The sequence below is a fragment of the Amblyomma americanum genome, chromosome 3, assembly GCF_052857255.1.
Source record: "Amblyomma americanum isolate KBUSLIRL-KWMA chromosome 3, ASM5285725v1, whole genome shotgun sequence".
In the NCBI taxonomy this organism is placed as follows: Eukaryota; Metazoa; Arthropoda; class Arachnida; order Ixodida; family Ixodidae; genus Amblyomma; species Amblyomma americanum.
In genome coordinates, this window is record NC_135499.1 from 27,133,120 (window position 1) to 27,155,771 (window position 22,652).

Genomic DNA, 22,652 nt, shown 5'->3' on the forward strand with positions numbered 1-22,652 from the left:
CTCGTCAGGCTGCGCCTGCTGCTGCCAAGTGATTCCTCGGTGAAAGGGCGGCCCTTTCTGTAGCAGGTGCTTTCCTGGTGGACGTGACGTCACCGGCCTATTGTCGTCGTCACGTTGGCTGCCTTCCTTGCCGACGGATGCTTCCAACACCGATGAATACTGGCCGCTCACTTGTGGCTGCAACGATAGCGGACAAGATTTAGAAGGTCTCGTCAGGCTGCGCTTGCTGCTGGCAATTGATTCCTCGGTGAAAAGGTAGCCCTTTCTGTAGCAGGTGCTTCCCTGGTGGACGTGACGTCACCGGCCTATTGTCGTCGTCACGCTGGCTGCCTTCCTTGCCGACGGATGCTTCCTACACCGATGAATACCGGCCGCGCACTTGTGGCTGCAGCGATAGTGGACAAGATTTATAAGGTCTGTTCGGGCTGCGCTTTCTGCTGCCAAGTGATTCCCCGGTGAAAACGTGGCCCTTTCTGTAGCAGGTGCTTCCCTGGTGGACGTCACGTCACCGGCCTTATGTCGTCGTCACGCTGGCTGCCTTCCTTGCCCACGTTTGCTTCCAACACGATAAATACCGGCCGCGCACTTGTGGCTGCAATAATAGCGGACAAGATTTAGAAGTTGTCGTCAGGCTGCGCTTGCTGCTTTCAAGTGATTCCTCGGTGAAAATGCGGCCCTTTTTGTAACAGGAGCTTCGCTGGTGGACGCGACTTCACAGGCGTATTGTCGTCGTCACGCTGGCTGCCTTCCTTGCCGAGGGGTGACTCCAACACCGGTGAATACTCGCCGCGCACTTGTGGCTGCAATGATAGCAGACAAGATTTAGATGGTCTCGTCAGGCTGCCCTGGCTGCCAAGTGATTCTCGGTGAAAATGCGACACTTTCTGTAGCATGCGCTTCCCTGGTGGACGTGACGTCACCGGCGTATTGTCGTCGTCACGTTGGCTGCTTTCATTGCCGAGGGGTGATTCCAACACCGGTGAATACTGGCCGCGCACTTTTGGTTGCAATGATAGCAGACAAGATTTAGATGGTCGCGTCAGGCTGCCCTGGCTGCCAAGTGATTCCTCGGTGAAAATGCGGCCCTTTCTGTAGCATGCGCTTCCCTGGTGGACGTCACGTCACCGGCGTATTGTCGTCGTCACGTTGGCTGCTTTCATTGCCGAGGGGTGATTCCAACACCGGTGGATACTGGCCGCGCACTGGTGGCTGCAATGATAGCGCACAAGATTTAGAAGGTCTGTTCGGGCTGCGCTTGCAGCTGCCAAGTGATTCCCCGGTGAAAACGTGGCCCTTCCTGTAGCAGGTGCTTCCCTGGTGGACGTCACGTCACCGGCCTTATGTCGTCGTCACGCTGGCTGCATTCCTTGCCCACGGTTGCTTGCAACACGATAAATACCGGCCGCGCACTTGTGGCTGCAATAATAGTGGACAAGTTTTAGAAGTTGTCGTCAGGCTGCGCTTGCTGCTTTCAAGTGATTCCTCGGTGAAAATGCGGCCCTTTTTGTAACAGGAGCTTCGCTGGTGGACGCGACTTCACAAGCGTATTGTCGTCGTCACGCTGGCTGCCTTCCTTGCCGAGGGGTGACTCGAACACCGGTGAATACTCGCCGCGCACTTGTGGCTGCAATGATAGCAGACAAGATTTAGATGGTCTCGTCAGGCTGCCCTGGCTGCCAAGTGATTCTCGGTGAAAATGGGACACTTTCTGTAGCATGCGCTTCCCTGGTGGACGTGACGTCACCGGCGTATTGTCGTCGTCACGCTGGCTGCTTTCTTTGCCGAGGGGTGATTCCAACACCGGTTAATTCTGGCCGCGCTCTTGTGGCTGCAATGATAGCAGACAAGATTTAGATGGTCTCGTCACGCTGCCCTGCCTGCCAAGTGATTCCTCGGTGAAAATGCGACCCTTTCTGTAGCACGCGCTTCCCTGGTGGACGTGACGTCACCGGCGTATTGTCGTCGTCACGCTGGCTGCCTCCCTTGCCGAGGGGTGATTCCAACACCGGTGAATACTGGCCGCTCACTTGTGGCTGAAATGATAGCGGACAAGATTTAGAAGGTCTCGTCTGGCTGCGCTTTCTGCTGCTAAGTGATTCTACGGTGAAAACGCGGCCCTTTCTGTAGCAGGCGCTTCCCTGGTGGACGTGACCTCACCGCCCTATTGTCGTCGTCACGCTGGCTGCATTCCTTGCCGACGGATGCTTCCAACACCGATGAATACTGGGCGCTCACTTGTGGCTGCAACGATAGCGGTCAGGATTTAGAAGGTCTCGTCAGGCTGCGCCTGCTGCTGCCAAGTGATTCCTCGGTGAAAGGGCGGCCCTTTCTGTAGCAGGTGCTTTCCTGGTGGACGTGACGTCACCGGCCTATTGTCGTCGTCACGTTGGCTGCCTTCCTTGCCGACGGATGCTTCCAACACCGATGAATACTGGCCGCTCACTTGTGGCTGCAACGATAGCGGACAAGATTTAGAAGGTCTCGTCAGGCTGCGCTTGCTGCTGGCAATTGATTCCTCGGTGAAAACGCGGCCCTTTCTGTAGCAGGTGCTTCCCTGGTGGACGTGACGTCACCGGCCTATTGTCGTCGTCACGCTGGCTGCCTTCCTTGCCGACGGATGCTTCCTACACCGATGAATACCGGCCGCGCACTTGTGGCTGCAGCGATAGTGGACAAGATTTAGAAGGTCTGTTCGGGCTGCGCTTTCTGCTGCCAAGTGATTCCCCGGTGAAAACGTGGCCCTTTCTGTAGCATGCGCTTCCCTGGTGGACGTGACGTCACCGGCGTATTGTCGTCGTTACGCTGGCTGCCTTCCTGGCCGACGGCTGCTCTCAACACCGATGAATGCTGGCCGCGCAGTTGTGGCTGCAATGATAGCGGACAAGATTTAGAAGTTCTCGTCAGGATGCGCTTGCTGCTGCCAAGTGATTCCTCGGTGAAAACGCGGCCCTTTCTGTAGCAGGTGCTTCTCTGGTGGACGTGACGTCACCGGCGTATTGTGGTCGTCACGCTGGCTGCCTTCCTTGCCGACGGTTGCTTTCAACACCGATGAATACCGGCCGCGCACTTGTGGCTGCAATGATAGCGGACAACATTTAGAAGATCTCGTCAGGCTGCGCTTTCTGCTGCCAAGTGATTTTATTTATTTATTTATTTATTTATTTAGAACATACTGCAGGCCTACAGTAGGCCCAAGCAGGAGGGGCGAGTACATAATATATGCAAAAAAGAACAGGTTTAGCAAAATTGAAAAAAGTTAAATACAAGTTGTAACACAAAATACAGCAATAAATACAAGGCTCAGATACAAAATACTAAAAGTGAACGAAAAAACGGCTCTAAAATTAAATGCTGTGAAGAAAACATTGAGTCAAAAGAATCAGCTCTGGTTAAGAGATCTGGCGAACACCTGTTGCACTCCTCAATGGTGCGTGGAAAAAATGAGTATTTAAAGGCATTAATCCTAGCACTGTAAGGGGTTAATGATTGTGTATGATGATTTCGTGTTTGGCGCGTAGTGTTAGGTTTAAGGAAGGGTTCTGCATTCATAGACAGTTTATGGATTTTTAGTAAGAAAAGTAGTTTGTCTTTGAATTTTCCGGCGCAGCTGTAATGTTTCAATACCGTGAGTTTGCATGAGGGTCGTTGGTGAGTCAGTTACACGATATTTTGAAAAAATAAAACGGTCGTCTTTGCGTTGAATCATTTCAAGGGCCTCGATGTTACGTTTAGTGTAGGGATCCCAGACGGTGCACGCATATTCTAGTGATGGCCTTATTATTGAAAAGTAGGTTAATTTTTTAAGTTCAGGTGGGGCAAGTTTTAGTTTATGTCTAAGAAAGCAGAGTTTACGAAAGTCTGAGGAGCATACGTTTGATACATGTTTATTCCAGCTAAAGTTTTTCGTTATTGTAACTCCTAGATACTTGTACTCGCTGACTTCGGTCAGAAGGTGAGATGAAATATTGTAAGGAAATGAGAAGGAAGCCTTTTTTTTTAGTTATCGTCATGTATACTGTTTTCTCTAAATTTAGCTTCATGTCCCATTTATTACACCATGTATGTATGTTCTGAAGATTGGAGTTTAGTAAAACTTGATCATCTTGGCAAGTAATTTGGTGAAATAAAACGCAGTCTTCTGCAAATAATCTAATTTGAACAGGGGTAGTTATAACGTTCGTAATGTCATTGATATGTATCAAAAAGAGGAGAGGTCCGAGGACGCTTCCCTGTGGGACGCCAGAAGTGACCGGCAGGTGGTTTGAATAGCAATCATCAATACAAACAAATTGTGTGCGGTGAGAAAGGTATGAGGAAATCCAACGAATTATGAAATTAGGAAGACCAATAACTTCAAGTTTGTAAATTAGTTTGGCATGAGAAATAACATCAAAGGCTTTGCTGAAGTCTAAAAAAATAACATCCATTTGACCAGCGCTGTTTAGTACACTTGCAAAAGTATGAATGACAGAAGTTAGCGGAGTGACAGTGGAAAAGCCTTTTCGAAACCTGTGCTGATGGGGGGTAAGTAGATGGGGGGTAAGTACCTTGTTATCGTTTAGAAATGTAGTTATGTAGTTAGCTATGATATGCTCAGCAAGTTTGCAACATGTGGAAGTTATTGATATGGGACGATAATTAGCAATCAAGGCAGGATCACCCTTTTTCAGCACGGGCACAATCCGCGCTTTCCTCCAGCCGGAAGGAATGTTTCGTTTCAAATGATTTGCGGAAAATAACAACCAGGAACTCTGTGATGGCTTCTGCATAACGGCGCAAAAAAATATTTGGCATCCCGTCCGGTCCAGCGGACGCTTTAGTTTTGAGGTTGAGTAGCATGGAGAATACGCCAGATGAAGACACAATGTCGGGGGTCGTGTTGGGAGACATGGTACTGGGTTGAACAAATAAACCATGATGGGAAAACACACTCTGAAAATACTTATTGAATGCCTCAGAGATTTGCGATTTATCAGCAAGCTGGGCACCTTGACATGAAATGCGCGTAATTGTTTTTTTCGTTTTCGATAAAAATTTCCAGAACTTATGTGGTGAGTCACGAAGAAAATTTGGCGGGCTATACTGAAAGTAATTTTGTTTAGCCTGGCGCAAAGCGCTTGTGAAGTTAGCCTGATGTATTTTAACTATATTTCGACAGGCACCCCCACGCTTCAGACGTTTGATTTTTCTTTTTAAATGTATTATTTCTCGCGTGATCCGAGGAGTTTTTTTACATGTTTTCTTTGTTCTATTAGGAATGTAGTTATAAATGCAGCACGTACAGATTTCTTTAAATTTATTCCAGAGTTCATCAACATTAGTTCCTCGAAACATGTCAAGGTGTAAGCTGAAGTAGTCTAACACACTTTCATCATTAGCTCTGGAGAAGTTTTTCACGGAAATAATTTCTGCAGGTTCACTGTCGACATTTTGTTGAATGGGACAAGTAAAAACGACCATGCAATGATCAGATAACCCAGTTTCAACTGAAACAGTAAAACGTTCTGTTGCTTGGCTAGGAAAGACGAGGTCGAGAATAGATGCAGCTTCCCCGTGTATGCGCGTTGGGTGCTTAACTCCCTGTTGCAAATTATGAATAAGCATAATATCACACATGTATGAAGCATTTATGTCATTGTTTGTACTAGGGAAGGGACTATTCCAGTCAATATTTGGGAGATTAAAATCACCGACAAGATATATTTTATCACGGCGAAATTTAGACATGTGATCGGCCATATCACATAAATATTGAAGTGGTGAATCAGGTGGTCTGTATACAGCAAAAAGCACAAACGATCTACCCCCGTACGACAGTTTTAAGGTCACACTTTCATGGTTAGCTATTTGCTACAACGTGTGTGCCTCTGTGCAACGCGGCCATTTCTGTAGCAGGTGCTTTCCTGACGTAGGTGACGTCACCGGCCTATTGTCGTCGTCACACTGGCTGCCTTCCTTGCCGACGGTTGCTTCCAACACCGATGAATACCGTCCGCGCACTTGTGGCTGCAATGATAGCGGACAACTATTAGAAGGTCTCGTCAGGCTGCGCTTGCTGCTGTCAAGTGATTCCTCGGTGAAGACGTGGCCCTTTCGGTAGCAGGTGCTTCTCTGATGGACGTGACGTCACCGGCCTAATGTCGTCGTCACGCTGGCTGCCTTCCTTGCCGACGGTTGCTTCCAAAACCGATGAATACTGGCCACGCACTTGTGCCTGCAATGATAGCGGACAACATTTAGAAGGTCTCGTCAGGCTGTGCTTGCTGCTGCCAAGTGATTCCTCGGTGAAAACGCGGCCATTTCTGCAGCAGGTGCTTCCCTGGTGGACGTGACGTCAGCGGCTTATTGTCGTCGTCAGGCTGGCTGCCTTCTTTTCCGACGGTTGCTTCCAACACCGATGGATACTGGCCGCGCACTTGTGGCAGCAATGATAGCGGACAAGATTTAGATGGTCTCGTCAGGCTGCGCTTGCTGCTGCCAAGTGATTCCTCGGTGAAAACGCGGCCATTTCTGCAGCAGGTGCTTCCCTGGTGGACGTGACGTTACCGGCTTATTGTCGTCGTCACGCTGGCTGCCTTCTTTGCCGACGGTTGCTTCCAACACCGATGGATACTGGCCGCGCACTTGTGGCTGCAATGATAGCGGACAAGATTTAGATGGTCTCGTCAGGCTGCGCTTGCTGCTGCCAAGTGATTCCTCGGTGAAAACGCGGCCATTTCTGCAGCAGGTGCTTCCCTGGTGGACGTGACGTTACCGGCTTATTGTCGTCGTCACGCTGGCTGCCTTCTTTGCCGACGGTTGCTTCCAACACCGATGGATACTGGCCGCGCACTTGTGGCTGCAATGATAGCGGACAAGATTTAAATGGTCTCGTCAGGCTGCCCTTGCTGCTGCCAAGTGAGTCGCTGAGTCGCTAGAACTTTTGTAAGGCACTCCGATACACTTGCGACAATCCTCTCTACCTTTTTAGACATTGAAGCTCCCACAGCAGCCGCAATTGCCTGGGAAAGCGTAGAGTCTAACATAACTCCTTGATGAGCGGTCCCACCTGGATATCAGTCGGCACGTGCTTTCAACTGTGTAATAGCGTCACGGTGGGAACAGCGTTTTCTGTCAATTATCTCTAGGATTTGGATTTCCTGCTCTCGGGAGGGACAATTTGAGTAATTTGCATTGTGGGCCCCACGACAAGGGCACACTTCTCGTTCTGCTCAGTGCAGGTGCTCGTTGCATGACCATCCCCACAGTTGCAACACCGCAAGTTGGATTTGCAACCGCCGGCGCTATGGCCATAGCGCCAGCAGTTGTTGCACTGCAGAGGCCTAGGTGACAAAGTGCTAACCCGAAAAATTCGAGGCCATGCCTTGATTTCAGAGGGGCAGGAAGTTCCGACAAAGGTGGCAATCACAGATTCGGTAGGCACCCGCATGTTGTTTACATCCCGGCTACAGCGATGCACAGCAACAACACCTGCAGCAGACACAAGCTCAAGAGTCTCTGCTGGAGACAGGGAAGACTCGATGGATACAGGGAAGATTCGACGCCTCCAACAATACCTTTCGTGCAAGGTAGATGTGAAGGGCTAAATGAACTTACCCGAAGCGAGGCAAAGGACGAGGTCTTTAGTAAATCTCTGACACAGGCGATGTCTGGCGATCTGCACAGAATCCCGCCGCGCCCAAACCGGCGTACTTCTGAGATTGACTCATAATGAGAAGTGGCTGACTGGAGAGCAGCCCGAACAGCTCCAGGGTTGGTCATCTTGATTGCACTACCATCGTGAGGCAGCAGCGCAACAGGGATACTGCCGACGCCGCTGCGCAAAAAAGCTTCCAAAGGCAGGAGATTAGGGGATAGAGAAGCCGACCAGAGGGCGCTCCCTTGGCCGGGAGACTGGGTAGACATAGCCCGGGATTACTGCCTTACCGCGTGATTAAGGCCCAAAAAACGAGAAGCCACCTGAAACTTAGCCGATCGTTCTCAGCAGAGCAGCCAGAGCCGAGACTAGACAGTCGGTGCGTCATATGACAAATAAAAGTTTCTTCTTTCTTTTCATGTTTCTCTTCAGCTTAGCACGAGAGCTGGGTTGCCACGACCAACCATTTCCGGCTTCACCGCTCTTTCTCGCCCTAAACCTTGTCCAAACGCAAAGCAACCCTTCACGTGCTTATCTTAGCGGCTCACTCCTTCGAAGCCGTGCTGACCGTGCGTAAAAATTTGACGAGCCGGCCAATCTCAACACGCCGCTTCGTGACGGCAGCTGCCGCTTCTTTGTTTTCATCATTTGACATCAAAAGTACGGTATGTGTGCCACGAAACTTCAGGGAAAAAAGATCTGTGACGCTACCGAAACATCGTCGTGTCGGCAGCCAAAAGTGCGCATATTATGAGGAGCCGTCTACAGCACCGTAAGGCTGGTGAGCGTATTTTTTCTCGCGTGTTGGACTTCACTTTCAAGCAGGAAGCAGTGTTCACTGGAGCCAAAGCGTATACACATGTGATTATATGTATATCAGGTGTTTCAGGGTTGTGGCTCACTAATTGTTAAAAAGCAGGCAGAGGCAGGCAGAGGCAGGCAGAGGCAGGCAGAGGCAAGCAGAGGCAGGCAGGCAGGCAGGCAGAGCAGGTAAAACCTTTATTAATGAACCAAGTAAGGGAAGGCGTTAGGGGCGGTTTGCTTGGCTCCGTTCTAAATGCCGAATGGCGGCCATCAGTCCGTTACTTCTGGCGACCTTCTCCGTCCATTCCACCAGCCTCTTCTGTGAGGCAAGCTCTGAGCTAGAGACCGTGATCTCCCAACCTGCTAGGTCTTCGAGGTTCCAGCGAGATGGTGGCTGGAGTTCTCGGCATGTGAAGGGTATGTGTTCAAAGTTTGCTCTCGGAGCCCCGCAAAGAGAACATTCGGGCCTGTGCTGGCCCGTGTGTATTAGTGCTAGATAGGCTTGTGAAGGAAACGTTCTGGACTGGAATTGCGTCCATATAGTCTGTTGTTCCTTCGTGAGGGTGTGGTGTGGTGGCGGATATGTGAGCTTTTCCTCTCTGTAGTGTAGCGTGATTTCATTGTAGGTGATTAGTCTGTCCGGCGCGCAATCCCTCTCGACTGTTTGGACTGATCGGTTGACGTACGCTCGAGCAATAGAGTGCGCCTCCTCGTTTCCGGCGTTGCCTGCGTGGGCTTGCACCCAAACTAGTTGAATTGGCATAGGGTCGTGGGGGCTTGATTGGAGAATTTTGTAGGTGGCTGAATGGATCTCTCCCTTTGCAATATTCCTGACTGTGGTTTTTGAGTCGCTCATTACGAGTTTGGCAGTGGAAGATGCTATGGCCAGTGCTATGGCCGCCTCTTCTACTTCGAGGGAGGTGGTTGCCCTTATCGAGCCCGAAGCCCTGTGTTTGAGGTCGTGTGACACCACGCTTAGGGCGTAGGCTGGGTCGCATGGATATTCTGCCGTGCCTACGTAGACTGCGTCTTCGTTGTCCGCACCTTTTTTTATACAGGGCTTTTGCGCGTGCTTCGCCTCTTTCCCGGTTGTGGGTAGGGTGTACGTTCTTGGGTAGTGGGTGAGTGATTTGCTTTTTTTTATTTGCTTAGGAGTGCTTTGGGTGTTTTCCGGAGAGAGAGCTGTTGGTTGAATCTTTAGTGCAGATAGAATGTGTGTGCCCGTGTTTGTGGAGGATAGCCTGTCCAGCGGTTTTTGAAGTAACGAGAACCTTTTGTGGCATATGGTAATAGCAATGTTGGCGAGGGTAAAAAAAATTGGCGGTGGTTTAGCTTTGGTTAAACCGGGAGTGACGCGATAGCTACAGCTGGCTGACTGGAACTTGGTCACGTGACCAACCACGTGAAGAACCACGTGATCGGCCAAGGCGCCGCGCGGCCGGCAGCTGCTCCGCAGAACGTGACCAACCACGTGACAGCGTGGCGGCGCATCAAAGGCGTGGTGGTGCAGCCACGGCGTGGCGGCGCCACGCTGACGGCTCGAAATGCTACCGTAATGTAGCTATCGGTACAAAACAGGCGAATAATGTTAACTATTAAAGTGATTACATAAATTCTAATAGTTAACATGGCAACTATTATCGATAGGCACCTGGTTTCAACTGGAGATTTGTAGCCAGCTGTCAGTGATAGCCATATCAGTTTCTAGAATTTCGAGAACAAGATTACCCTTGGTGCTGTGGCTCACCAAATTTTCGCTAGCGCGTGCCAAAATATATGACCTTTCGAGAAGAATGCAGGCAAAGCCACCCCTCCAGTCTACTTAACTAGTCGAAATTGCGAAATTTTGTCGAGCGACAGCGCCGAGAGTCACGTTTTAGAGACTCTAAAAACGGATAAGAGTAATATTAATCACCGGCTACAAATCTCTAATTCCAATCAAGTGCCTGTCAATAATAGTTGGAAATTTAGCTATTAGAATTAGTTAATCACTTTAATAGTTAACATGATTCGACTGTTCTTGACGTCCGCCAAAACTTGATTGCATTTGACAGCCCTGTTTTCATTTCATACAGTTACCACAGGCTCTTCTTCAAAGAGAGCTAGTACTCTGATTTCTTAGAAAAAAAGCGAACACTGTATGTAAAGAGAACGAAACAATAGAAATTAGGTCTTGCAACACTATTCTTCAGAATTTACACAGTTCTATAATAAGTAGAGTAACTATAAAGAAGGAAGAAAGATAAGATTCCTAATCACAACATAAAGGCCGCACACATGATTATAAGGTCAATCGGTATAACAGGAAAATAGCAAATAATTGTTTGCCCAGTGTGAATCAATTTCATCTTCTTGATACTTGTTAAGACCTGAAAAACTTAACTTGGAAGATGCTAATGTGGTTTATTTTGAGTCTAATGTGTTCATTGTTATTCAATAATGACGATGGAGAATGACGTAGCATTTGTTGACCGAAACAAGTCCACGAATGAGAGATTTTCCATCATTTTGTAAAATGCGTGTCGTGTACGGATGTTGACCTGGTTAACTTCGCATTCGCTTTTGTGCTTGCTGACCATTACGAAGTTGTTGTTTACCTTTTTGCCAATGTACGTAAATATAGGACATGTGCACTAGCTAAAGAACCCTTGTAAAACATGCACCTGTGTGAGCCTGTGGGCCGACCTCTTCTCTATTGCCACGTAACGGTGATCGCAGTCCTGCGTGCAAGAAGAGAACGAGAAGGATTTGTAAAAGAAATTCTGAATAGGCTGAATATCGCCCACGAAGAACAGAATGACTCTGCGGCGGCGTAGCAACAAGCGTGCGAGACGGTCATCGAATAGAAGCTTGTCGCTCTCGGCCCTGCTCAATTTCAAGCTGATAGAAATTTCGAGATACGCCGGGCAAGGTTACCACAACATTCTGCAACAACATAGAATTAGCTCCGCCTGGATGCGATCAATCTAGACAAGTCTGGTCGCATCTAGATAAGTCTGGTCTAGATAAGTCTGGTCGAGCATTTTAGCGATGGTTTTCTTCAGGCGTTCCGTCAGTCCGTTGGTTTGCGGATGCTATGCAGTTGTACTCCGGTGGCTTGAGTAGATGAAGCGTACAAAAACACAGCACACAGGAAAGGAATACACGAGACAAGAATACACGAGACAGGCGCCTGTCTCGTGTATTCCTTTCCTGTGTGCTGTGTTTTTGTGCGCTTCACCTACTCAAGCTATGAACCAACTTGCCCAAGAACGTGTTCTACTGAAATACCCTCCGGTGGCTTGTTTGGCTGTGGCGCAGGATGGCTTGCGTCAGTTCTGCCATGAGCGCTGTTCCTCTCTCCGTCATGGGCACATCGGGGTGCCGTATTGCAGAAGAATGCATCCGACGAAAATCTGGCGATTTCTGCGGCTCTTCCGTTCGGTAGAGCTTTTTCCTCAGCCTAGCGGGTCAGGTAGTCGGTCGTTATGATCATCCACTTATTTCCAGCCGTTGATTTTGAGAAAGGGCCAAGCAGGTCCATGGCGATCTACTGGAAGAGCCTTGATAGGGGTTCTGTAGGGTTCAGAAATGCTGCTGGTCGGGTGGGAGGGGCACTTCGGCGCTGACAATTTCGGCAGGTTGTCACATTACGTGCGATATCGGCGGACAGTCGCAGCCAGTAATACTTGTCTTGCATGCGGCGGAGGGTGCCAGAAAACCCCATATGTGAAGCCTGATAACTTCTTCGCGAAGGCTGGCACGTACAACAAGGAGGTATCATGCTTTGTTCGCGCCAAAGTTCTTCATCAGGACATCATTCTGTACACAGAACGAATACAATCCTCCCTTGACCGAGAGGGAGGGGAGATGAAGAAATCTTGCCCTCCAAGTACTCGATGAGGTATTTTAAGTCTCTGTCCGAGAGAGAGAAATACAGGGACGCCAAAGCAGGGATGTTAACCAGGCGATCCCCAGTAGGCTACCCTACACCTGCTGCTGCTGTGCAAAACAGCTGGAGCTGATGGGTCCTAGGAGGATGCCCTCATAGTCGCCCGGCGGCGGTGCATCTACAGGGGCTCCTGACAGAGAGTCGGCATCAGAGTGCTTGCGTCCGGACTTGTAAACGACGGTGACGTCAAACTCCTGGAGACGCAGGCTCCAGCGAGCAAGGCGGCCGGAGAGGTCCTCCAAACTGGCAAGCCAGCACAGTGCGTGGTGATCGCTGACCATCTTGAACGGTCGTCCTCAGGAATTTCGACGTAGCCCAGATGATGGCAAGGCACTCCTTCTCAGTTGTCGAATAGCCTCTGCCTTGGGCAGGAAATGGTTAGAGTAGGCAATGACTTTATCCATCCCGTCGCTTTTTTGAACGAGGACGGCGACTAGGCCCTTGCTGCTTGCGTCGGTATGAACTTCAGTTTCGTCGTTTTTCTCAAACAGCGAGAGGATCAGTGGGAACTGTAACCGACGCTGAAATTCTTTGAAGGCTTCTGTTTGCGGCGTTTCCCATTTAAATGGTACGCCTGCCTTTGGCAGTACGGCAGTACGCTCGACGATGCACGAAAACTTCTTGAGAAATCGTTGGTAATGTGCGCACAGTCCGAGAAATCGGCGTAAAGCTTTCTTATCGCCCTGCGTTGGAAACAGTGCAATAGCAAAAGTTTTCTGCGAGTCCGGGCGTACTCCCTCCTTGCTAGCGATGTGGCCTATAGAAACTGCAGCTCTTCACAGACATAGTGGCACTTTTCTGCTTTCAAGATTAGGTCGGACGGCTTGATTGTGTCTAGTACTGTTCTAAGCCTTTTCAGGTGCTCTTCAAAGTTCGAGGCGAAGAAAACAACGTCATCTAAACGTACCACAAAAATTTGCCACTTCAGGTCTGCCAGCACTGTATCCATTACTCGCTGAAACGTCGCTGATGCGGAATAGAGTCCAAATAGGATTATCTTGAACTCATAGAGCCCATCCGGTGTAATGAATGTGGTATTCCTGTGATCTCTTTAATCGACCTCAGTATCCCAGTAACCCCTTTCGAGGTCCATTGATGAGAAATCCTTGGCATTACAGTGCCGTTTCTGTATGTAGCCTATGCGGCGAATGGGGTAGACGTCCTTCGTAGCTATGTTGTTCAAGCGGTGGCAATCGATGCAGAATCGAAGTACGCCCTCTTTCTTCCCCGCTAGAACAACCGGTGGCGCGGGCTCTTAGATGGCTGGATGACGTTGCCCCAAAGCATTTCTTCTACTTGATGCCAGGTGACTTGTCTTTGTCGCGGTGACGCACTGTGGGGGCTCTGGCGGAGAGGTAGAGTGTGGTGATCGGTTACAATGCGACGATTGCCAATTGGTGCTTGTCGTGCGTACGGCGATGACTAGAAGTACTCACTGTATTTTTGAAGCAGATTGCGGACCTGGTCTTGTTTGTTCCGGGGCATGGCTGGGTTTATGTCGAAGACATGCTTGTGATTTTTCTTAGTTGAATCTTTCGGGGCTCGATCGAGCAGGGCGAAGGCGTCGCGAACTTCGTATATTTGGACGAAGAAAGCAATCGTCGTTCCTTCATTAATGTGCCGGCACTCTTCCACGAAGTTTTTCAGCAGCACTTCAGCTTGACTATTGCGGAAATGGGCAATGCCTCTTGTAATGCCGATTCCTCGTTCTAGACTCAACTCCATGCTTCCCTCGACCAGAGCTTCCATGTTCTTGGCATCCGTGGCACCTACGGTAACTATGACGCTTAATCATTGTCGGGCGGTCACTTGATCATCCATGGTTCTCAGGGCAACATGCTGCTCCATGGTTGTCAACGAAGGGATAGTTTAGTCCGTCGAAAGCGTGATGAGCTTGGATCGAAGGTCGATGTGCGCATGATGGTTATCTTTAAAATCGACTGCCAATATTACGTCGCGGGAACCGTGCTCGAACACTCACTCCCGCTGTGCATCGTGGTGATGCGTAATGAGGTGTCCTCCTGCGGTGCGGATTTGAAGGTCATCTAATGCGGTCGTGCCTTTCCTCAACTGCGCAGCGAATATTCCATTCATGACAGTATAATCGGCCCCTGCGTCGTCTAGAGCCGTAACTTTCAGGCCGCAGATAGCGACCTCTAAGTCAGATGTCCTGGATCTTGCGTTGCAGGTCGTCCTCAGTGTTGGGTCACGGCTTCGTCGGGTTTGTAAATCGTTGGTAGGGCGTGTCGTCCGGTCCTTTCTCGGTGGTGGCATCATTTTCAATATCGGTCGCTTCGTGGACGAGCTTATGTTTTTATGCGGCGTCGGTGTTGTGTATGTGACGTCTTCATGCGGTGTCGTCGGTGGAAGATCGTCGTTTCGCTGGTGAGCAACCTTACCTCCAAAGGCTGCTTTCTTTAGTTTCTCCTACAAGGGTTCGGGGACCTTCCGCGAAGAACCACTGCGTAGCTGCGGCTCGGCGACGCAAAACATAGCGTGGACGGCGATGGCGAGGGGAGAGACGGTTAGATGACACGTACTCTTCTCGACGCCGGTACTTGTCGATATCCCGTGGTCTTTGGCCGGGACGGGGTCGTGGGGCACCAACTGAGAAGCCACGCAAGCCCATTCTTTTGAAGGAGCAATTCCGAAAGATGTAGCCAGGTTCGGCGCAATGGAAGCAGAGTGAGCGTCGCTAGTCGGCAATCCTCCAGAGGTCGGCTTTTCCTGGGTGAGTTTGCAACTGAGTTGGGCGGGCAGGCGATTCGGATATGTGCGGCGATGCATACGGCTCCTGGCGCTGAGTGGGAGGACGCCTTTGGCTGCGCACCGCGGCGGCGTTAGTGATGGCCTGAGGTTGTTTGGCCGTCGAAGTCGCGGTGCCAAGTGCCTGTTGCACTTCTCGCACTACTTCCATGAGAGTCACTGCTTGAGGGTGTGGAGAAGTAGGCAGCAGTCGTCGTAGCTCCTCGCGGACAATTCCGCGGATAACTTCCCTCAAGTTATCGCTCGTGGTGGTTGTCCTGGCCGGACGAAATGCACAGACATAATCAGGGCGGTTGGATTGCCGAGCCCGGACGTCGAGAGTCGTCTCGATCAGGCAAGGTTCCTGCATAAATTTATCGACGGTTTTTGGCAACTAGCGGACGAGGCTGGCAAAAAGTTGTTTTACGCCGCACATTAAAAATTTAACTTTCTTCGGCCACTTTGGGGCCGGCACGGCGAAAGACGTGCTTCATCTCTTCGACATAAGCACTGACGGCCTCGTTCGGACGCTGGATCCCGGGGACTCGAGGAGCCGTTCGGCTCTTTATTTCCACCCTACTCTGGCGAATACCTTCAAAAAGTTTCTTCTTCAATAGCCCCCATGTCGTAGGGACGACTCATGGTTTTTGTATCACGACGTGCAGACCCCTCCAGTGAGAAAAAATGGTCGATCGTAAGAGATAGGTCATCCAATGAACCCTGCGGCCTATTCTACCGCCCTCTATCGACAAATCGGAAGGTCAAGATCAAAGGTGAATTGGTGCTACACCATGGTGGACCAGATATGGTAAGGCCTATAGCAACAGTTGAACTCTGGCTCACTTGAAGGTCAACCGGAAAGGCACTTCATCGTTTCAGTACGTGTCCAATTTTCACCGCATCATCCCGATTGTTGAGTGATGTCGCGCACTCAGATTGGTCTAACTATTCTTCGCGCTCTTCGCCTCGGGATCAATTGAAAGTTTGGTGGCACCCACGGCTGCTGCACTCTGATCGGGGTCGACCTCTGTGGCGAGGTAGCAGTGCTCGTAGCAGCGTCTTTTCGCTGTCGGGTGCGGTCCGGCAGGGTCCCGAACTCAGGTTGCACCGCTTGGAGACGTCGGCTGGTTCAGTGAACTGGGGGCCCATCCTCCGGTGCGAAGCGCAGAGGGCTGGTGTCATGACTTGAAGGGGGTATCCGGTACATGGAAGGCTACCCAACACCTCCAAGAGATGTCACGTAATTGTGACAGCCTTGCTAGTGACAGCAGTCCGGCCTGCAGGAATAGAGCGAAAAGGGCTTCGAACAAAAGTTTATCAGGCTGACTTGCGCCCACAAAGAACTGAATAACTCGGTGGAGACATAGAAACTTGCGTGCTCGGCGGTCGTCGAACAGAATGCCCGCCGCTGTCTGCCGTACTCAATTTAAAGCTGATAGCGAATTTCCGACATACGGCGTGCAAAGTTGCAAAACATTCTGGAACAGCGTAGAATCAGCTCCTCGGTGCAATCAATAGGTATAATTGTGGTCGAGTCTGGCAAACAAAGCGATAAAACAGCGCGCCGGCAGCTTTGAAGAATGAACAAATAAATTATACACAGATTCGCGGCAATATGTCGAAACGACATTTTTTTTAGTTTATGTATGCGATTTAGATTACTAAAGATTGTTTCCCTCTCGAACAAGGAAGCAAAGACATATGTGAAAAGATGAGAGCTTTTATACACGCAGTTTGGCAGGTTCTGTTAGGAATGCGTAGAATTTTGCTAATATACCAACTGATTTGGGCATTTTTGTTGTGACATCATTAATATGAGTTTCAAATGACAAGGTTTTGCGTAGATATACGCCCAGTGTTTAAACTGTATCAACGATTGCTGTAGGCTCAGATCTTATTCTGATATTTAGAGTGCGAAGGGTGCATGGTATTTTGAATCATCTGGGAGTGAAAATTACAGCCATAGTTTTGTTAATGGTAATTTTGATGCAGTCCACTCCACTCCATTGGTAGATGTCTTGAAGAACGTTGTTGATACCTACCCGCTGGTGATTGAAGGTTATAGTGGTGAGGCAGTAAGTCAGTGCCTTCTGAATAGCATATGTAATGTGCAATGGAGCTGACGGTAGTGAAGTCGTTTACGTATAGGTTAAAGAGGAGTGATCCAAGAATGCTGCATTGAGGTACGCCTGTAGTAACAGGTCCGTGGTATGACAAGCTTCCGTGTATTGAAATGATTTTCATGCGAAGTTGGAGATACGAAGTTATGAGTGCTTAAAATATTCCTCTCACTGCAGTTATTAGAAAAATATTAGGTGGTTAAGACGCCCAAAAACTCTCAAGTGATCTATGTATGTACCAACTACCGTTCCTTTATCTTCAAATGATGTTTTTGTTATTTCTTTGAGAATGGGAAGTGCTAGCTCTGTTAATTTTATTCGCAAAAGCCGAATTTCGTCTGCATTAACTGTGCATTGTAACAAATTTGGTGATGCGGGTTTGGACAGCGTGTGCCGCTCACGGCGAGCACGTAAGTGAGCGGCCGTAAAATATAGTCGCGGTGCACAGCAGAAAGGACACTGACAATGTCGCCGGCATCAATCAGGAATTCGGTGCCGGTGGTATTGTCAGTCACGATACAGTGCCTGCAATATACTGGCTAGTGTCTAAGCTCAGGGGTTCTCACTGGGATGAGGTACCAGCGCCAGTGTTGAGTGCAACTCTGGTGGCCAGGGAACGCTGCTTGTCAAGACAAGAGTAAGATTTCACAATTCAAGACTAAGTGGTTTGAACCACTGCCCGATTTAAAGAGTCAGCCTTGTCCGTCAGTCCGTCCGTCCGTCCGTCCGTCCGTCCATCCATCCATCCATCCATCCATCCATCCATCCATCCATCCATCCATCCATCCATCCATCCATCCATCCATCCATCCATCCATCCATCCATCCATCCATTCATGCATCCATCCATCCATCCATCCATCCATCCATCCATCCATCCGTCCGTCCGTCCGTCCGCTCGCCCGTCCGTCCGTCCGCCCATCCGTCCGCTCGTCCGTCCGTCCGTCCGTCCGTCCGTCCGTCCGTCCGTCCATCCATCCATCCATCCATCCATCCATCCATCCATCCATCCATCCATCCATCCATCCATCCATCCATCCATCCATCCATCCATCCATCCATCCATCCATCCATCGTGCCGTCAGTGACCCCGACTTGCTATAATTGCACTGGCCGCACCTTGTGTTTTCGAAGCGTTTTCACACACCTACGCTGCTCTTTAGCTTTTTTCGCTCTTTTCTTTGAGCCCAAGGAAATGAAAGTAGTGTGACATTCCTTGTGTGCTACGAGCTACATTCCTTGTGTGTGCTACGAGGTACATTCCTTGTGTGTGCTACGAGGTTCCACGTTCGACGGCGCGGCGTAGACGGAGACCCAGATGACAGGCATCATCAATTACCCAGCCATGCTCGTTGAGAGTGACAACCAGAACGAAGGGGTTTAAGCCCAACCGGACCCAACCGGACCCGCCGCCGCCGCCGCGGGGAAACAGGCTTTATCCTCCCCAATTGGCGTGGCAGTTCCAGGGGCGGCCCTTCCGAGCACATTCCAGGACAAGGGAACTGTCAGCGGGCCAGAGCGCGCCTTACCTTGAGGAGCGAGTGTCAGTTGATGGATGGAGAATGGAGGCCGGTGACCCGCGGGAACTGTCAGCAAGCCAGAGCGCGCCTTACCACAGCCGACGCTATGCGCTACCTCGAAGACATTCTTTCCCGCGGACTCAACACGTGAGGGGGGCGAGACCACGATGCGGTGGTATGTTTGTGCGCCCAAGTGAAAGCCCTAGCCCCCCCTCCTTCCCCTCCGGCGTGGGCGTCCTCACCCTAGGGAGTGTGGAGAAGAGGATATAAAAATCGAGAAGCAGTACGGAAGAGGCACGCTCAGGACGACATCGTTCGCCAAGAGGGCCTTCAGCGCGGAAGCCCGACGGCGTGCAGCTTCTGCCAGCAACCGCTCGAGCCCAACTCCGGAGCCATGAAGTCGTCGGCACGTAAGCTCGGACGCCCCAGCCTCTGATGTATAATCTTAATCATGTGTAATTATTGAATATACCTGTTTGTTTAAACTGAGCCATACGGTGTCTCTTTGCCTCTCCGTCCCGTGTGGACCTGCGCATTATGGGGGTCATCTCACTGGTGTCAGAAGTGGGGTCTCAAAAGCAAATGTCCTCTGAATGCTGCGACATTCATGACTTCAAAATTGTAATCAAAAGGGAATCACGGGACTGATTGTGGGACATTTACCCCCATTTGAGAGGCTTGAGGCACCGGAGGGCTTGAAAAAAAAATGTCTTTATCTGAGGGAGCTCCCACTCCACAGCCGTCGCTCGGAGCAAGCATGCTGGCATTAGGAAGCGTCATTCCGACGTTTACGGGAGATAAGACAGGGGTTCCAATCTGCGATTTCTTTTCCATGCTAGAAGAGATTGGGAAAATGGGGGGATGGTCCGATGCTCAAATGCTGCGAATGGCGAGGTGTAAGATGGCAGGAGCTGCTCATGATTTTGCATGGCGAGACGAAAAAGTAAAATCCACAAAATCATTTGCGGAATTTAAGAAGCTCGCGTTTGAGCATTTTGACACTGAACCACGTCACGTGCGAGTACAGAGGCTCCGTGACGCCGGACAGATGGTAGGGGAGGACGTGCGAACGTTTGCGTCGCGGCTTCAGCGCTTAGCGCGCGATACGTTAAGCAGGGAGGAGGAAGGAGACCAGCTTAAGAAGAAATACGCGGAGGATATACTTAAAGAGGAAATGACCGCTTTGTTCGTGGCTGGTCTGCAAGACCCCGTGCGCCGGTTCGTGCTCTCGCGCAAGCCGAGCAATTTCGACCAAGCCGTGGAGGCCGCATTGGATGAGGAACAAAATGAGGCGTTAACGACAGCCGCAGCGAGAGTACGCGTCATAGAGAGAGCAGTGCTCAACCCTGAGGTTGCTCTCTTGACAGAGCGGTTAGATCGCTTAGAACAGCTGCTATCTCAGCAGGTAGAACGCCAGGTTGAAGCGCGCGCTCAACAGCGCCCATTCGCTGGAAACCGGAGACCGCCACAAAGCTACAGGCGCGGTATGCGAGATTTTGAAGAAATCGTATGCTTCGCTTGCCAGGGTCGCGGACACATCGCCAGGTTCTGCCAAAACGTGCGCCGTGGGGAGCCACAAAGAGAAGCAGGCGAGACACGCCCTAAGCAAGCCTACAGCGGGGCTCCAGATACCGAGACAGAAAACTAGATAGCCCTCCCCAGCCTGAGGAGCGTGGGGAGGGAGCAGTGGATGATGAGGTGGTGGTAGTTTGTGTGGCCGACGAGGCATGCCCTGTTGTGCGTTGCAAGTTAAATGGTTGTTGCATGGAATTGTTGATAGATACGGGGTCAAAGGTGACATTGCTTAAGGAGAGCACTTTTAACACGCTTCGAAGGAAGGGGGACCGCGAGGTGTTGGAAGCGTCTGGTGGTATGGCAACCAAATTTGTAGGCATAACGGGGGATCCTCTTGGCATAAGTGGACTCTACCGGTTACACTTCTCTCTCGGCGGAATTGCATTGGAGCACCCCTGCTACGTATGCCCAGACACGGTGTCTCTGCCAAACGGAGTGTCAGGTATATTAGGGCAGGATTTTTTGAGAAAAGGGAAGGTAGTAGTCTCATTCTCTGAGGAAGAGGTTAATGCGGGCGGATCAAAAGTTCCGTTTTTGAACAGGAGAGGGGCTGAGATTCGCATTACCGATATTGACACCCGTCAAACAGTGGGATCATTGGAGAAGGTATATTCGCGGGTTGCCGTCAGGCTGGTCGATGAGGCGGTCGTCCTTCCTTGGTCGGAGCACATTTTGTACGCGTTTGTGCCTTCAGATGTAGAGAGCGGCGCCGTGGGAGTGCTTGAGCCGGTCGACTCTCTCAGCAATGGCCTGAAGGCAGCCGCGTGCCTCGTGACAGTTAATGACGCCCACAGAGTGCCCCTACGGGTGGTTAACTGTAGCCAGCAGCCACTGAGCCTTCCCAAGAACAAAACATTGGCTTTCTTCACCTCTGCGATAGAGAAACGTGAGCCCACCGATACGGTACTCGCAACTGTAGAGCACGCTAGTCCTTCGGCTGCTCCAAAGGTGTCGTTCGATCTTTCTCACGTAAAATCCAGGGAGAGGAAGGCTCTGGCTGGTTTGCTGAACGACTACTCGGAAGTATTCGCCGCGTCCAACCTGGATTTGGGCTGCTGTGGCGTTATAAAGCACAGGATAGAAACCGGCACTTCATCGCCCGTTTACCAGCGTGCGTACAGGATTCCTTACTCCCAACGTGAGGAGATGGAGCGGCAGGTGCAGGACCTGATTGATCGCGGCATTGTCGAACACTCAAAGTCACCCTGGGGAGCACCAGCACTATTGGTGGAAAAGCCAGATGGCTCGTATCGATTGGTAGTGGACTACCGCAAACTAAATGCCGTAACTCGCATCGATCCATACCCCATCCCCAATATACAGGAGACGCTTTCTCAGCTGGGCTCTGCCAGGTACTTCACGGTAGTGGACATGGCGGCGGGATTGTGGCACATAGCAATGGATCCGGCAGATGCCGAGAAAACGGCATTCAACACGCCCTCAGGGCACTATGAATGGAAAAGAATGCCGATGGGTCTGGCCAACAGCCCTGCTGTCTGGCAGAGAACCGCTGATGTTATCCTGGCAGGTCTTCTGGGGAAGCTGTGCTTCGTGTATATGGATGACATTATCATATACAGTGACAGTTTTGAGAACCATTTGCGCGATATTGAGCAGGTTTTGGTGCGACTAAGAGCAGCGGGTCTCAAGCTGAAGCCCTCTAAGTGCCAATTCCTCAAAAACGAGGTGAAATACCTCGGGCACGTTGTTTCAGCTGACGGCGTGCGACCGGACCCTGAGAAACTAAGGTGTGTCTCGGATTTTCCATCCCCGACTAGCGTCCGCCAGGTCCGGCAGTTTCTCGGCCTGATCGGTTACTACCGAAGGCACACAGAGGAGTTCGCCAAGCTCGCTAAGCCGCTCACCGCCTTAACAGCGAAAAATGTCGCCTTTCGCTGGGACGAAAACGCGGAGAATGCTTTTGGGGCCCTGAAAAGGAAGCTAATGAGTGCACCGCTGTTGCGCCACCCGGATTTTAATTTGCCCTTCGTTATGGCCACAGATGCGTCAAAGTTCGCAGTTGGTGCCGTGCTATCTCAGATTATCGAGGGCAAAGAACATCCCGTTGCTTTTGCTAGCCGACAGCTGAGCCCCACAGAGCAAAAGTACGGAGCTACGGAAAGGGAGTGCCTCGCCGTTGTCTGGGCAGTAAAGCACTTCAGATGCTACCTTTACGACCGCAAATTCAAGCTAGTCACAGACTGCCATCCTCTGAAATGGGTGATGAGTGTCAGGGACCCTAGCTCGCGACTCGCTAGATGGAATCTACACCTGCAGGAATACTGCTTTGAAGTTGAGCACAAGTCAGGAAAGACACATCT

At 50.5% G+C, this 22,652-nt stretch overlaps 1 protein-coding gene and 1 pseudogene across 2 annotated transcripts in view; both read right to left on the minus strand.

Annotated features, from left to right (window-relative positions):
- Positions 1–14,219, minus strand: part of LOC144126324 (uncharacterized) — an 80,576-nt pseudogene extending 66,357 nt beyond the window's left edge.
- Positions 1–22,652, minus strand: part of LOC144124489 (uncharacterized) — a 1,136,493-nt gene that overhangs the window by 941,943 nt on the left and 171,898 nt on the right. The gene's annotated exons all lie outside the window — the stretch shown is intronic.